The 16541-nt window shown below is 44.2% G+C and overlaps 1 protein-coding gene across 6 annotated transcripts in view; it reads right to left on the bottom strand.

The window, feature by feature from the left end:
* The window catches only part of TSPAN14 (tetraspanin 14), a 54726-nt gene extending 46001 nt beyond the window's left edge, over positions 1 to 8725 (bottom strand). For all 6 annotated transcript variants that reach the window (XM_075718038.1, XM_075718037.1, XM_075718040.1 and 3 more), the window contains exon 1: positions 8683 to 8725. The gene's annotated coding sequence lies outside the window, so the exon portion shown is untranslated. The remainder of the gene's footprint in view (positions 1 to 8682) is intronic.
* Between the last annotated feature and the right edge of the window lie 7816 nt (positions 8726 to 16541).

The raw sequence follows: 16541 nt of genomic DNA, 5'->3' as shown, positions 1-16541 counted from the left end.
GGCACCAACTAAAAGGCATGGGTCTCTTACCTAGTCCAAGGGAAATCTGCTCAAAGTAGCTGACTGCAAATAAAGTGCATACTCCATATTCTGACTTAAAGCAAGAGGTAGCACAGGAAGCAGGAAAAGGAAATGTCACAAGTAAACTGAGTCTAAAAGCCAGCAATTTTCCAAACATGAGCAGACTGGAAGACAGTAGAACAGAGAAGGATGTTTTTGTAAGCTGTCAGGCTCTTTATTAGTATTTAAGAATTGCAGGCAGCACCAGGAATACACTGACCTTGTCTTCAAAAGCACTATGGGATAACCCATGCTCATGCAAGTTAAAACTCAGACAGATTATACCAGGATAAGTGAAACCAACACTATACACTGTCACTACAGTTCAATGGATGGCTCATTAACATCTTGGGAAAGTTTGGAAGAAATCCTTCATGGCTATGAAAATTTTCTTTAACAAAGCTATTGACCAGTTTCACCTGTATAGGAGCTTGCCCACATTGTAACTTATTTAGTATATGCTACAAACCACAAGCTATGTTTTCATTTTACTTCACAGAAAGTTCAGGTATTGTGAAACACATAGCCGTGCATCAGTCATTCTGACCAGGAGTTTGTTCACCCCAGGGAGCAAAGCCTGTTAGCACAAGTAGCCAGAATAATCTTAGCTGATCAAAACTCCTCAGCTGCTTTCTACTACCTCTCATGAGAGCAGATACATACCCACTCCCTACAACATTAACAGTAGCCAGGCAAAACTCAAGGTCTCAAATTAAAGCAAGCATGTAATTTGACTTTTTTTCCTTGCAAGAGAAGGTTTTGGAACCCTTACAAAGGAAAAATTTTTATTTGAGGAGCCAGAACTTCCAGTTTGGGGAATAATTTTATTTCTATTTAGTGATCCAACAGTAACAGAACCTATTCCATACATGTTGTCTGCTCCCTCCCATGCCTCCACACAGACCAAAATGTTTCAAGAACAAAATAGGTCCTCCTTTTGCTGTACCACTTTATATCACAAAAATAAGTCACAACTTAGAGGAGGAAAGACAGGAAGCCACCAACTTTCTTTGCTGACAAAGCCACTCTTTCTTCAAAGAACATCCTAAACTTTTAGACATACTGTGGCTTTCCTCCATTTCCAGGAATGCCACTTGTTCAAGTCTCCAGTTACATTTCAGCCAAAAAGGTTATCCCTTAATTTTCTTTTTTCACAAGAGAAAAACAGGAGACTGATTATAGTAATATACACTAAAGAAATGACGAACATATAATTTGCTTCGGGTTTTGTTGGGTTTTTTTGTTTGTTTGTTTTTTTCTTTTTCTTAAAGACATTCCTTGCTTTGGGTGTAACATGCAGTCTGTCCACATCCACACCATATTTCTTAGCCTTTACACTGAATTTTCCTATATATGTATTTACATAGTAAATAGATGTATATTATGTATAATAGCAGAGACATATTTTAACAAATTTAAACAAAGATCAAGGTATCTCTAAGTTAAAAAAAAAAAAGAATTCCAGCACTGACATCCGTTCTCCGGCAACGAGCATGCTAAGAAATGAATGCATGTATCTGTACAATACTAGTTATATTCATCACTTGTTCTGGTTAAACAATGCGGTCTCCACGTCATGGAGAAATGATGTAGAGCTGAAACCATAAAAACCTCAATTTTTTTCTCCCCTCCCACCCCAAGTAACAGGACCCATGCTTTCAAACACCAGAGGAACACTCAATCCAAATGATGCACCCTCCCAACACAACAGAATGCTATTTATTGGGCGGGTGGGGTGTTCATGTTCATGGGGTGTTGGGTTTGGGGAGGATGCTTTCAAAGCTTGCTTTCTTTTGCTGCCCTCCGTCTTGTGCGCCAATTGCATTCACAACACACTCCTGTGCGCCAATTGCATTCACAACACACTCAGGAGGACCTTATTTTACATGCCAACCAGGACGATCACCAGCTCACAGGCCGTAAGAGAAAATAGCTCTTTGTGGCAAAGTAGACAGCTCAACAACCATGTAATTATTCTCCCTACCAACTGACTTTCCGGTAAAGAAATGCACTTGTGCAACTTTCAAAAAAACAACTAGCAGGTAAACCTCTAACACAACACTGGAAAATATTAGAGATGTGATAAAACAGCATTCACCAAACACCTCATGATCCTAACCACTGCCAGCTCTTCAGCATACTAGGTGTCTCAGCCCAAAGACATAGAAATAAGCCAGTGCTTCAGGAGACGTAGCAGGCAGGTTTGCAGAGCACCCTGTACGCGCTACCACAACACAAGGAAAAAGAATAAAAAAAAAAAAAAGACAAAGACTAAGGCTGCTCCAGGCCGCCAAGCCCATGCTTGAACAGCTCCAGCCCTTCCCCCAAACCCTCAACTGTCTCACTGGAAGACTCTGCATCCGCCCCAGGGGAAGGAGGAAAAACAGGCTTTCCACCTCTCAGGAGTATGCCAAGAGCAACAGGGTGTCACTAAGAGATAAGGGCAGCAAAAGCTGTGAAGTGACACTGTCAGAGCTGCTTCCAATGCAGACATCAGTCTCTGCAATAGCTAACAGCAAACGCACCAACAGAACTGGAAGGTGCAGAGGTTATACAAACACTTCCTAATCTGCGCCTTTAATATAAGGGAAAAAAAACCAAATACCCCCCGGGGGGCGGGGGGAGGGGAATGTGAGAACAGAGGAAACTGCCATCTTAACAGTCTGACAGCACAATTGGTTACACAAGCAGCACAGCTCAGAAAAAAACAAGAGCTGAACACCACCTTCCCTTCTCATTTGTCCCAGCTGGGCAAGGTCTTTCAATTGAATTCCCTTCTGCTTTGCAGAAGCAGACCACTGCTATGAGCACTTCATCAAAATACCCTTTGCAACCTCAGCGCACTGTACGCTTTGCAAAAAAAAAAAAAACACCTTGCTGTCTTCTGACAGTCATCTCACTAATTGTCTATCCATTAGTTTCAAGTCAGACAACTTTTTAGATGAACTTTCCTCCTCCACAGGCTTGCCATGCAGACAAACTGAAGTAATTGAATACTAAGGACAGGGTAGAAAGCTTTGCTGGTTTGTACCCTTTATTACATATGGCTACAGCACTGCATTCATATTCCACACAGCATTAAGTATTTCCCTGAGCACCAGTTAATAACGAATTGCTGAGGGGAAAGAAATGTGCATCAAGAGAATCAGCTCCATATCCTGGCAGTCGGAAGACTGCTGTCACATAGAGACCAAACACCATCTCAGGTGTCTTCCTTCAGATGCAAGTTACTTGAGGCTATTCCCTCTGTTTTCTATTCCAGGAGTTTCTAGATGTCAGTGTACATATTTCAGTGCTGATTTTATACCCCAAAGCAAGAGTAGACAGTTCTCACCAAGCAGAACAAATCACACTCTTTTTGAAATATTAAAATTCAGAGCATTCAGCTGCCGCCGAATACTGTACTTCATACTGCTTCCTGTAGCTGCAACTGCAGCAACTGAAAACTACCTTGTTAAGTTCAAGTCCATCAATTATTCAGAGAAAACACCTTTCCAGAGAGACTCAAGTATCAATTATTTACTCTTTGAGCAGGAAACAAAACCCTTTAAAATAAGAGAAATGATTTCTGGAAAGGGCTGTTAGGCCATATGAACAAATTTGGTTTTGTACACTAGCAACCTGACTGAAACAGAATGAAAAAGCCAAAATAAAACAACCCATAAAAAAAGCCAACAGCTCATATGCGCACACACACACTTCAGCAAGTGCCTGGGCCTATTAGTGCCAAAGGAAGGCCCCTGCTACATTGGGGGCTACAGCACAGATCTTCACATGGAAAACCTTTATCAATTTTTTACAAATGCTTGCTCTCTAGACTGGGAGCATAAAACAGAAAAGCTCCTTTGTCATACCAGAACAACATTCAACAACGCTTACCGCAAAGATCAAGAAGCAGCAAAGCCCTATGCTTATCACACCCTTGCCTTTCACATTCAGGTTCAGATTAAGGATGAAGACATCCCTAAGATTTTCAGCTTTGCACAGACTTTTAAAGATGAGGGCACAGATACAGCTCTCAGAAGAAACACATTTAAGCAGGCACTCTGGGTAAAAACAGAAATTCATTCCTTAAAACATATCATGTATGAGCTTTACTACAAGGAAAGGGGTAAAACACTGTCGCTTCGCTCCCAAAAAGACAGACAGGAAACACTGCAACAAAACAAGCACTGTTCCCCCCTTCCAAACAGGGGCTGAGGCCCACTTTGAACCAGAACGGAAAATAAACTTACTTATAAATCCTGATAAGAGCCCTGGGTTTGGATACAGTTCCTCTTGTGGTCAGGATATTTTATCTTCATTTGCTAGAAGTTTTCTGCATAAGTGGTAACAGAATTCAAGTGTGAATAATTGAGTAGAATGATACTTCTCCTCTCTCAAAGGGCTTCAATTCCACAATGGGTCAGATTGGTAAAGAAGGTCAGCAAAAGCCTGGCCATTCAAGTCAGTGGTTTCAACTGCAAACCCTTACCCTGTCAATATTTGAGGATCACCATTTTCTGCAGTTTAAACCCTTTGCTGTAATCCCCACCTGTGACATGCTTAAAATAGAAGAATTTACCCAATAATGATTTTTCAGCTCACTGACCATACTCAACACAGGTTTTGTTCAGTCACCCAGAATAAAGAGAAGCTGGTTTACAATGCAAAAAATTAAAATATAAGACTATATTCAACTTAAATACAGTTTGACTATATTAAGTAATTAAATTGTGGCTGTTTTCAAAATGAAGTAATCTGAACCTAGATGCTCCAGTCCCGTCCCCTGCCCCCCCCCCCTTTTTTTTTTTTTTTGAGTGCTAGATTAAGATCAGATCACAGCCTTTTTGGGGGGACCCAAACTATTAAACTTTGAAACCCACACATATCTAACCTTGATAAACTTTACTCTGATCACCTCCTACACTGTTCTTAATATCTCCTTTATCAGATCCTTTTGGCTGAGCATGAGCCAAAGGGTCAAGGAGAGGGATCCTGTTCCTGCCCAAGCTGCACTAGAGGCTGGAAGGCTGCATCGGTACCCTCACACAAGGTACCAACATCACAGCTCTAGAAGAACCATAGACTGTAGGTGTAATACTAGTGAGGAAGACACATGACCATCCTTTGGACATACAATCAGAAGCCACCTGGAAAAGGACCATTTTGTAATTCCCCCTTAGCAACAGCCTGCAACATTTACTCCAAAGTAATGAAAATTCTTGTTGGAGGGTTTTATTGAAGTACTTCAGTGAAAGAGCTTAAAGCAACATGAGAACTGTAGCATGTTCGTGGATTTTGTGAATTGCAGCCTGTTAGCCTTGGAAAGGCACCACAAATGCTAAAGTACAAAAGTCTGTTCCACCAGGAACAGGAAGTTTTCACCCAGGAAGCCACAACGCAAAGCAGCATGGCACAAAAAGCCCAAAAGTAAAAACATTCTTGATTCACATGCGACTAAAGCTTAAGTGTCTCCTTTGTCAGGTGGCTGAAACCCACATATTAACATACCCCACCCAAATGGATTTTTTTTTTTTTTTTTTAAAAGTAGAAAATTACATAAAGGGAGGATCTGTAGGAACAGTTTTGACAATAGCTCTGTGAACTCCACTTCCCCGCACACACACCTCAATGAGATTTCTAATCTAACACAGTGAGATTAGAACAAGAGTTAAATTTATCAGTGCTCAAACTGTGCCACACCTAATGCATACTGGGAAAATTGATAGAAGACTATGAGAATTAATTGTAAAAGTTTGTCAGCAGAAAAATATCCCCCCTCCCCCCTTTTTTTTCTTTAAACATTCATTTCCAGGTAATGGCCAACTGGTAGCCACACACCAAAGCTTCATAAACTGAATGTAACTACCCTCTAAGAAAATCAGAGGTCAGCCTCAAGACAAAACAATCTGTAAGGGATCAAAAAGCATATTCTTGTTATTCATTAGAAATTAGCTTACAACTTAAACTTCTTCATCCAGATTATCTACACATTTTCATCCAGAGATGACCAAATTAGTAACACACCATGTCAACAATTTTCTTGCTACATTTAAGAGCAAAAAGTTACATCTTCAGTACCAAAGAAAGTGCCCCAATTAGACAGCATTTCAGGGCTCAGAGCAAGGGCTTTTAATGATCCTTTCAGTAAGTATTACAAGGCCTAGATCTTGCAAAAGGTAGCCCAGAACTTACCCCATTTCAGTCCTCTCAGGTATGTTACATATATGAAGGCTCTTGCACAGACATTGCTCCTAACACAGTGCTCACAGTGCTCACAAATGCTCACAAAACCTAATAATTTTCTTTTCTGCAACTCCCCCCCCCCCAAGGGGGTAGGGAGGAGAGGAAAGAGGCTTTAAACAGGAAAACAGCCCAAGAGTAATTACTCTATAATGCACTAAATGTCAGGCAAAGCCTATGCCCAGAGACAAGAATAAGACTCAATTAAGACGAAAGTGAGGTTTCTTCTGATTTGGTCTTCTTATGTGGGGACTGGAGATAATGCTTCGACACAAAGGAAGCTAACTGGATCAACTTACACTAAATAAAGATCAGAGCACACACCAGACAGAGGAACAACTTTCAGTGATTTTGATTTAGTTCTAGACCTCACCTTTAGCAAGGCCTTGTTCATCTACAAGCAAGATCAGCAAAAATAAAGCAAAATGCCAGCCACATAACTTGCACATTGTTTTTCAACACTATTATAAATGCATTCCCAAACTTTTGGGAAGCTATTTCCAAAAACTGCCGTTTAGGTGGCATTGTAATTTTAAACATGAAAATCTTCTAAGGACAGGCAACATCCCTCTACGTTCGTCCCTCCCCACCCTGCAAGAGCAGAGCTAAAAGGGCATACATCACACCCTAAAAGTACCTTCTTCCAGTGTCATTAGCCAGAGGATGAAGAACACCATTCCAGCAACAAGCAACATGGGCGTCCTAGATTTGTTTAAAACAACCAACCAAAAAAACAAAAACTGCAAAGTAGTTTCGCCTACAGCTCATTCCTACTTCACACCAATGACTAGACTTGAATTCCCACCTGACCCCTTCTCTCCCCACACAATTCCTCTGTCAAGCAGATAGCTGTAGCATCTCAACCATCCACACCCAAGCACTTAAAGTTTCACACATTTATTGCAAGTACAAAGTGGCTCAGGAAGTTGCAAGAGCATGTGATTACTGATACCTGAACTCACTGATGGAAATAGCCAGAAAGGAGATCATCCCACTGAGCATTTATGAACAAGATATACCCTGTACTTCCCTTCTCTAGGAGTAGGTTTCCTTCCACTTTATCCAGAGCTCTAGGTCACAAGCTTTATGTCCCTATAAAAAAAAAGGCAGTGCTGGAAAAATCTTATCCTGCCAGTTATCTTAAAATATCCTTCCCTCCACCACCACCTTTGAAGTTCTACTAAGGAAGGGAAAATCTAACACAAATAACTTATTTTCACAACTTTTTTTTTTTATTCAGAAAGGCTCAAAATTAAATCAGTAAGTTGACATTAAGTACATGAGGTAAAGTCAGACGTATCCTTGACAGCCTCATGCAGACACTCTGAAAATTGTGGTTTGTTCTACTGAAGTAAGGCAGGTATAACACCATGGGTCCTGCATAATACCAAGTCTTTTCCTGCTTAGCTTAAATCCTCTCCCTAGAAATGCACAAGGGCCATGCCCTTCCTTAAAAAAAAAAAGAAAAAGAAAAATACGTTTACAAAGGGGGAAAAAACGACTTTCCCCACATTAATAGTGCATAATGCATTTTACTTGAAGTCTCTTCACATGGTCTGCACGCAGAAGCTTTGCAGCAGCGCTCTGTAGCGGTCACAGACCAGAATTAAAACATTCACCTGAAACTACAAAGACAACCAGGTAGAAGGTAAATGACGAAACGGCTTATTTAAAATTATCCGAACACCCACCCTGGGACCCCACAGGAGCCGAAACAGGCGCGGCCATCGAGCACAGCATCACCCGTTTGGGCGGGAAGCTGAAAGGGTGTCAGAGAGCTCCCTCACTAACACAGCTTACAAGTAATTGAAGTTAAAATTAGAAAAAAAAAAAAGTTACAGGCCTCAGTCCTGGCAGACACAGAGCAGCTGCTTCTCCCAGCAGCCACACCTGGACTGGGGCCGGGGCCGGCAGCCGCCGGTGCACCGGCGGGGTACGGAGCGGCAAAGGGCGCCCTGCGGCCGCAACACCGCCAAAACCCCTTTTTTTTTTTAAAAAAAAAAAACACCCACAATTATTTTTCTCTGTCTCTCCCTTGTGGCACCTCGCTTGAGGGAACAACTTCGCCTGAACTCCCAGAGGAAGCCTGGCCCGGCCTCTCCGGCTTCCTTTAGCGGACAGGGACAATGGCAGCGGCTCGCCACAGCCCCGCGCCCGCAGGGAGCTCCGGCAGTCGGAGGGCGGCCGGGCAGCGCCCGCTCCCCGCCCAGCTCCATGGCCGCCGGCCCCCAGGGGACGTTGCAGCGCAGAGCCGTGCCCCGCGGCCGGGTCGAAATGCCGGTGCTTACGGACGGGGGAGAGAAAGGGGCCTTCCGTAGGGCGGGGACGCGGCGCGACCCGCGGGCCGGCGGCTGAGGGGGGCTGCCCGGGCCGGCGGCGGCTCGGGCGGGGACTCACCGGGGGCAGCAGCCTGCTCGCCGAGTTTCGCCAAGTTGGGAGGAGGGCGAGGCGGCGGTCGGCGTACTCCGGCGTCCCTCCTCTGCCTCGGCTAATCCATGGACGCGGCGCGGCGGCGCTCCCGGACCTTCCCCGCGTCAGCGCGGCCGCCGGCGCCGGGGCTCCCTCTCGGCCCGCCCGGCCGCCCCGCCGCTGCCGCGCTCCCGCCGGGGGCCGAGGCGGCGCGGAAAGCCACGCCCGCTCCACACAAAGGGACGCGCGGCAGGCCCAGCTCTGCCGCCGGGCGACCGGGCTTCCGCGGGCCTCCGGGCGGCTTCGCCCGCTGCCACCGCCGCAGCCCGCCCCCCCCCCCCCGAGCTGGCGGGGGAGCCCCGGCGCCCGGCGAGCACCCCCGAGGCCGGGCGGAGGCTGCGAGCGCCAGCGGCCCCTGCCCCGCCGCAGCGGCGGGAACGGCCGCCCCGCACCTTCCCCGCCGCGGGCGACTCCCCCCGCCCCCGCAGCCCCCTTGGGCGGCTCCGCTGCAGCAAGCCCGCGCCCGCCCGGCACGGCTGGCGGCTTCTTTATTTCAGCCGAGCTTCCTGGTCGAGATGGCCGCGTCCCCCGCCCTGCGGAAGAGGCTCGGCGCGGCGCGGCGCGGCGGGCCGCGGGGAGGTGGGCTGCCGCCCGCCCGGCGGGGCCGGCCCCTCACGGCGCTTCCTCCGCCCTCGGCGGCCTTCGGGCGAGGGCCGGGCGGCAGGGACAGCGCTTGCAGGGTACTGTCGGGGGCACAGTCGAGCTTTACCTGGAGAGCCAGAAGGCGAAGGAGGAAAAACAAAAACAACCCAACAAAAAAAAAAAACCCAAACAAAACGACCCCAAAGAGTATTTTGAGTCTTCGGGCGTCCCAGAGCTTTTAAATCTCTCTTTTGACGCGCTGGGAAGCTAGGTGGGAGGGGAAGGAGACGCCGAGTCGTGGTTTTTAAACCCGTGTGGTGAGCAAGGGCTAGCTCACACCTGGGGTAGTCACAGCCTGGCAGGTGGGGAAATGGCCTCTCCTTCCCTGTCTAGCTTGGCTCCTCACTTCCACGCGCTGCTCCTGTGCCCTTCTTTTCCTGATCTCTCGACGCAGGGAAACACTTCTGTCATCTTCCTTCTCTTCCGCATATATAAAGCAAAACTATTTTCTTGAGTGCCTCACTAACGATGAAAATACATTTGTGTGCAGGAAGGCAAGGCTAAGGAAGGTGGTTTGTCGTGGTTTAGCCCCAGCCAGCGACTCAGCACCACGCAGCTGCTCGCTCGCTCCCCCTACCCCGATGGGATGGGGGAGAGAATCGGAGGAGTAAGAGTGAAAAAAAAACCACTCCTGGGTTGAGATAAGAACAGTTTAATAATTGAAATAAAGTAAAATAGTAATGATAATAGTAACAGTATAATAATGATAATAATAATAATGATACACGAAGCAAGTGATGCACAACGCAATTGCTCACCACCCACCGACTGATACCCAGACAGTTCCCGAGCAGCGATCGCTGCTCCCCGGCCACCCCCCCCAGTTTCTATACTGAGCATGACGTCATATGGTATGGAATAGCCCTTTGGTCAGTTTGGATCAACTATTCTGGCTGTGCCCCCTCCCAGTTTCTTGTGCGCCTGGCAGAGCATGGGAAGCTGAAAAAGTCCTTGACTAGCATAAGCAGTACTCAGCAACAACTAAAAACATCAAGGTGTTATCAACATTCTTCTCCTACTAAATCCAAAACACAGCACTATGCCTGCTGCTAGGAAGAAAATTAACTCTATCCCAGCCGAAACCAGGACATGGTTCAACGCCAGAGGCATTATTGTTCAATATTGCAAGTATTGCAGTTGTTCAAAGAAATGATAAAAAAAAAGGGGGGGGGGGGGTGTGCCTTCAAAACTCTCCAATGCAAGAGATCGCCTTAGGCACGGGTATTGTGACTGCTGGCTTAAGCCAAAGGAAAAGCTGAACGTTTCAAGGGCCATAGGTAGGTTCAGCTGTCCCCCCAGACAGATACCATTTCAGGGTTCCAGTCTGGGTCTGGAGAAAGGCATCTCTAATTCTGCAGAGACACCTAAAGACTGTTGCGTGATAGCAGCTTCTCTGTAGTCTCCTGTTTGCAGGCCTCCCTGAGCTTGCTCGAGGCTTCTTAGAAACAAAAGTAAAAGTGAATTGACTGGTAAAGCTGAAAGAATATGCTAGAAGAAGAATCACGCGAATTTTAGGGAGGATCCAAGTGAGGAAGGGGAGCTAGGAAAGGTCATTGGACTGCCAGGTGGTAAAAAGAACTAGAAGAGATCCTTTCTCCATCTCAGCAGTACTTCAGTCATCCTACAGAGCAGAGTCACATCTCCAGTCAAGTTCAGAGCCAAGGCAGAAAGCTCCAGTGTGCTGCTTCTGTAAGAGATGGGAAGATGGAGGGTGCAATAGTTACCGATAAGATTCAGCAGAGGAAATGGGAAATTTCAGGGAAATTCAGCAGCTTTAGGATGTATGGACTGCGGAATGAGGAAGGGCATTCATCAGTAGAATAAGGTTCTCTTGCAATTTAAAATAGTCTTGTGAAATGGTTGCTCTTAGCAGTCCGCAGAGTAGTTGAATTGACTGTGTTCACTGTTAGCATGGAGATAGTTCAAACAACCTTTCTACATCCCATTTATTTGCCTGTGACATTATCTCTGTTCTGCGTGCTTCGCTATGTTGCCAGGTAAATTAGGGTAAAAATCTCATCCATCACAGAAACATTAACTAACTGCTAGGGCAAATTGGAAGACTTTTTAAAAGACAGTCACTTCAGCAGTAAAAGGGTGCAATAGTACTGCAGGAATGAAAATGGAAAATCTGGTTTGTTAGTGAACTTGCGCAGGCCGACGTTCATGTATGGTTTGTCAATGCTGTTTCCTCTGGCCACTACGAAACATTTCCTGAAATTAATGAATGATCCATTGTGAGGAGTGGCTGGTGGAAAATGGCGTGACCAGAGCTATTCACCAATTCCACTGTATGTGCTCAGCGTTACCATTATAATCAACCACAACTTTTCAGTGGAAGAAATTTCTATTTATGCAGGGAGGTTTCTGGAAATCAGAGTTAAAGTTAGAACTGTCATGTGGTTTTGATAATTATGCGGTTAAGAGAGACAGGGGTGTGCGGGGAAAAAAGCCCCCAGAAGCTACTGAAAGGCTTTAAACAACTTCAAATACTAAGAAATCAGTAGCTGGAACTAGAAGAGAAAGTAGAAGTATTTTAGAGAAGATCTTTATAATGGTTTCGATATCAATTAGAAGCAGAATAAATCAGGATGGACCTATTCAGATATCAAATAAAATTAGAGTGGGTTAGACTGAATCGGTGATTTCCCTGTACTCACCATTTCTCCACAGTATTTTCTCCATCTCCCCGGCCCCCTCTGCTGTTACCCAGCGGCTGTTGCACTTTGCCTGCTCCGGCTCCACCACATCAGCCTCCCAGAGAAGCCTGTGGGATAAAGGAAGCCTCTCACACACCGGTATCTGAAATTAATATTACTAAACCGTAAGACATTAGTAAGGACTACGGTGAGTCTGTTAATAGCGTATTCCCTCCACACTCTTTTGGAAATATCTATATACCACAGAGTGTATCATTCAACACAGTCTATCCTTCTTATTTTACAAAGGAAAACGTCCGCACAAGTAAAAAGATCGCAGGAGTAGATGTCTTTTCTAACAGCTTTCTTCTAGCCTAATCGGAATCTACAGTGGTCTGTTCCTGGCATCTTTGTTATGCAAATCTTTTCACTGCAGAAAAAAACTCGGCTTTACCGCTGACCTTCATTTTGGCTGGGGTAGCAGTGACATCCAGCGGTTCCGCGAGAGAAAGAAATGTGCTCATTCTTCTCTTTCTACCAAAGTGCATCACAGGAAACGCTCAGAAAACGGCAGGGATCCCTTGGCATTCCATTTCTTTCGTGGATATTTGCAAATGGCACCAACCGCAGGCAGTTTGACAGCCGTGGGAATGGACAACCCACGCAGGGAAACACAAATGCAGAACGGGAAATAAACAGAAAACACCCTCTGAGGCAGATGAGCTTTCTAATGGCTTTAAAAGGACACCGCAGATAGGAAATGTAATTTAATTTAAATGTAATTTTAATGTAATTTAAAAAAAAATATTTTTAAACGTTCAGGTAAAAAGAACCTTCCTATATTACACCTACCCCATTGACTTCACAGCATTTTTCGTCTTAAAGGAAATCTTCCACCTTTCCTTATTAACCGTGTATTTGTACTGAAAAAAATGAAGGAGCTTATAAACAAGGGAAAGTTGATTGAAGATAAATTACTACAGGGGAGTTTTGTTTCTCAAGCCCAGAATAAACAAACTTTCAATTATTGGAGTTTCCAGTAACTAGCTCAGTGTTGAACTGTGATGTGATATTTGATGCACTGAGAAGTAATTCAGATTTTGTGTACATGTGTTAAAAGAGAAAAAAAAAAAAAAAAGCGCAAAACATTAAATGCATATAAGGAACTGGGCCAGCAGAGGTAGCTGTTGGTACAATAAAAACAACTATGAAAAAAATTTTTTTAAATGAAAGATTTTTTTCCAACAAACATTCTACATTTATAAAATAAAACATTTTTTTAAACCAGGTGGTCAGACCTTGCAGTCTCCAGCATTGGAAATTCACTTTGAATTCATTTGTTCCTCCTTTACTCTTTTGCTGTAATTTTTATTTCTTCGAGACTGCCCATTTCCGATTCCTGTTAACTGTTCCTAGCTCCAGGCACGGCGTATTTTCTATAAAAAAAAAAAGGCTGTTCTTAGTATATTGTAATGCTCCAATCTACAAAAAGAGGAAGACAGTTAGGTGGGGAGGGGCCACTGCCTCAACTCTAGATAAAGAGGTTTTGGTGTGCACAGGTCACTTCTCCCTTGCAGGTGCTGCTGGTGCAAACACAGATCACTGCATTCTGCACAGCCAGGTCATGCAAAAAAAAAAAGAAAAGTGTCATCTGCCAGCTGGGAGCCAAGCAGCCCTCAGGGCTGATCCCAGTACCAGCATTGGCTCTCCGACCTTTGGCAAATCAATTCACCTCTCTCCACATCTGTGGCAATCACACTTAATATGTGCATTTCCCATGTAGGAGCAGTGTGAAGCATCTATTGTGCTGAAAACAAGATTGAAGAGAAGGCTTTATGTTTCTGTTCCTAATTTTCATGCTCTGCTTTTCCTCAAGGACTGAAGAGACCGCTTTCAAGTATATCAAGGATTTGTATTTTGTCAACATGGAGTTCAGAAAGGATAACTCAACTCCAAATAATCCCAAGGCTGGCTTAAAAAAAAAAAAAAAATCAGATTTATGAATAATTCTTCAGAACATTTTCAAATATCATTTGGACCTTTTCTGGCTCCAAATTTTGACTTGATCTCTGAAAGACAGGATTAGAAAAGTTTGAAATGTGGGTAAGCCTATGTAACTTTCAAATCAAGAAGTACACTGTCCCATTAGCCGTTTATGGGAACTATCACTGTTAATAGCAGAACACACTCTCCCAGACCTAGGTCTGATGTGATTGCCATACATAAGCCTTTGCTGAAGCTGACAGAGCAGAGGACTTTCAGTCTCCACGAGTATTTTAATAAACAGCCTCAAAAGGACTTCATAGGTCTTTCCAAAAATGTTTGTACACTACAGGAACATTTCATCGTTGCAGCATTAGTGATTTGTATGTTTAACAGCCATTACATTTCAGCTAAACATTCTGAAGGCTGGACATGGTGGCTTCCTGCTTCTGTTTCCAAGATCACAGAACATGGTCCCCTTGGGTGGGCTATCAGCAGGGCTGCAACCCCGTGGCATCCTTGACATCATCTAGGACTTTCTGCAGTCTGACTGAAAGAACCGGGGCCAGCTCTGTCAGAGCGGATGGAATTGTGCATACACAAAATTGCAAGTAGGTCCTCTCCAGATTTAGCAGGTTCTAAAGGCACTTCACTTTATCTTAAATTTCTTGGAATTTATCTGACTTCCATCCCATTCTCCAAGGACTGTTTATGCTTTTTGCTTTTGATGTTTATGTGAAATGCATAAACAGCCCTTGGAACAAGGCCTGAAATCCAGGACTAAGATCAGTACTTTCTTCGACTGTCTCTTTGTGCAAGATCTGTCCTCTGCAAATGGCAAAGCTTTCCAGTTCCCACTGGAAAGAAAACTCAAAACTCAATAGGAGCCATGATCCTGAATTCTCCTCCTATTGTAAGGAAGATCTTTGTTTTAGCAGCATCTTGCAACTGTAAGGAACAGTAGGTCCCACCCATTTCTTTCAGCATCTCTTTTGTGTTTCCTACCACTTGCACTCCAAAGTAGCAACACAACTACTGCAGACAAGTGGCCACTTAAACAATGCTTTGAACTTTGCAGGTTTGTAGAGGAAGAGTTTTAGGTGCCTTGTGTCAGGCAAGCACTCATGATACCAGTATTTCCTTTCAGTGCTAAAACCCAGGACAGAAAGCCCTTAGGCACAGTTCTTTATTTCATGGAGCAAACTCTTGGCTGTTGTCTGGCTGCTCTGGATGCCATCCAGAGGAGCCCACCTCCAGTCAGTCATTTTATGTCTTTGAGCACCGAACAGCTTTTTGACACTATCTTATGGCCATACTTACCCAGGCAGCTCAGAACATGGACAGAGACAACACATGGTTCTCCGCACCTGTCCATGAATCCTAGGAGAGCCTTTATAGAGAAAGCCCGTATCATGTAGTCAATTTGCTGTAGACTTTGCTGCTCTAGTCTCCAAACTCCTGTTCCTTCCTCCATCCCCCAAAGCAATCAAACACAAATTTCAACTGATAGTAGCATACATGAGTCCGATTTCCATTTAGTTTTTAAATGAAACATCTTGGTAAATATATGGATCACTCAGAATCCTCACTGCTAGTGTTGTTTCAGGGAACTGTGAAGAACAGACTGTGAAGAGCACCTAAGTATTTTTAGTTGAAATTAGTTCTGCCTGGACATAAATATATTAAAGAAAAAGGTCAGGAGTTCATCCCTAATGATGCCATTTTAAAGCCTGCATAACTGATTTAACACAGACCAAGGCCAGGCCTCACTATTTGTGAGGTTTTAGAAGTTTTGGCATTTAGGTTTCATATAGTCAGCATCATGTATGACCATTTTTTGCACACAGCTCAACAATACAGATGGATAGGCACTGGCACACAGAACAAAAATAGTAGTATTACCAAAGTTTCAGAGGTGCAAAGTATCCCTGCCCTCAGTACCTATGCTACATGAAGGTTTCATTAATTTTAAGGTCAGAAGAAAGCAGAATGACAGTTCAGACTGACCTGCTGCCAGGACAAAAGAATCCTTCCCTTTAATTCTTCTGCTAGCTTTGTATGTTCCAGCCCACACATTTTTACAAAGTTACCCATCCTTTTATATACACCAGCTAATGAAGGATACACAACACTTGATAATCCTCTCCAAGTGCAATGTTAAAATTTTCTTTAGACTTTGAAACATCAGCACATTTGGAAAATTCATGCTGTCCTGTTCATACTTCAGTCTAGGTAGGTATATTTGGCTATGTATGGTATTGGCTCTCATGGATCATATTGTGCAACACTACACACTACTCCTACTACTAGGAGTAACAGCCCAGCCATTCTACTGCAGAACTTAAGCCAGGATGGGAACTACCTAATCTGTTCTCTGATATTGTTCCTTTTTTTTTTAAAGAATCTTAAACAAAAGAAAGAACTTGCCCTTGTGCCACAATTATCTTCTGAAGTGAACATCAGATGTCTTCAATCTTCCTTGCAGGGAATCGCACAAATTGCTGGAAGAGCTAGAGCCAGTAG

Source organism: Pelecanus crispus, chromosome 10 (assembly GCF_030463565.1).
Source record: "Pelecanus crispus isolate bPelCri1 chromosome 10, bPelCri1.pri, whole genome shotgun sequence".
Lineage (NCBI taxonomy): Eukaryota > Metazoa > Chordata > Aves > Pelecaniformes > Pelecanidae > Pelecanus > Pelecanus crispus.
Note: the sequence above shows the minus strand (reverse complement) of the source record. Positions and strands in the feature narration are given on the sequence as shown.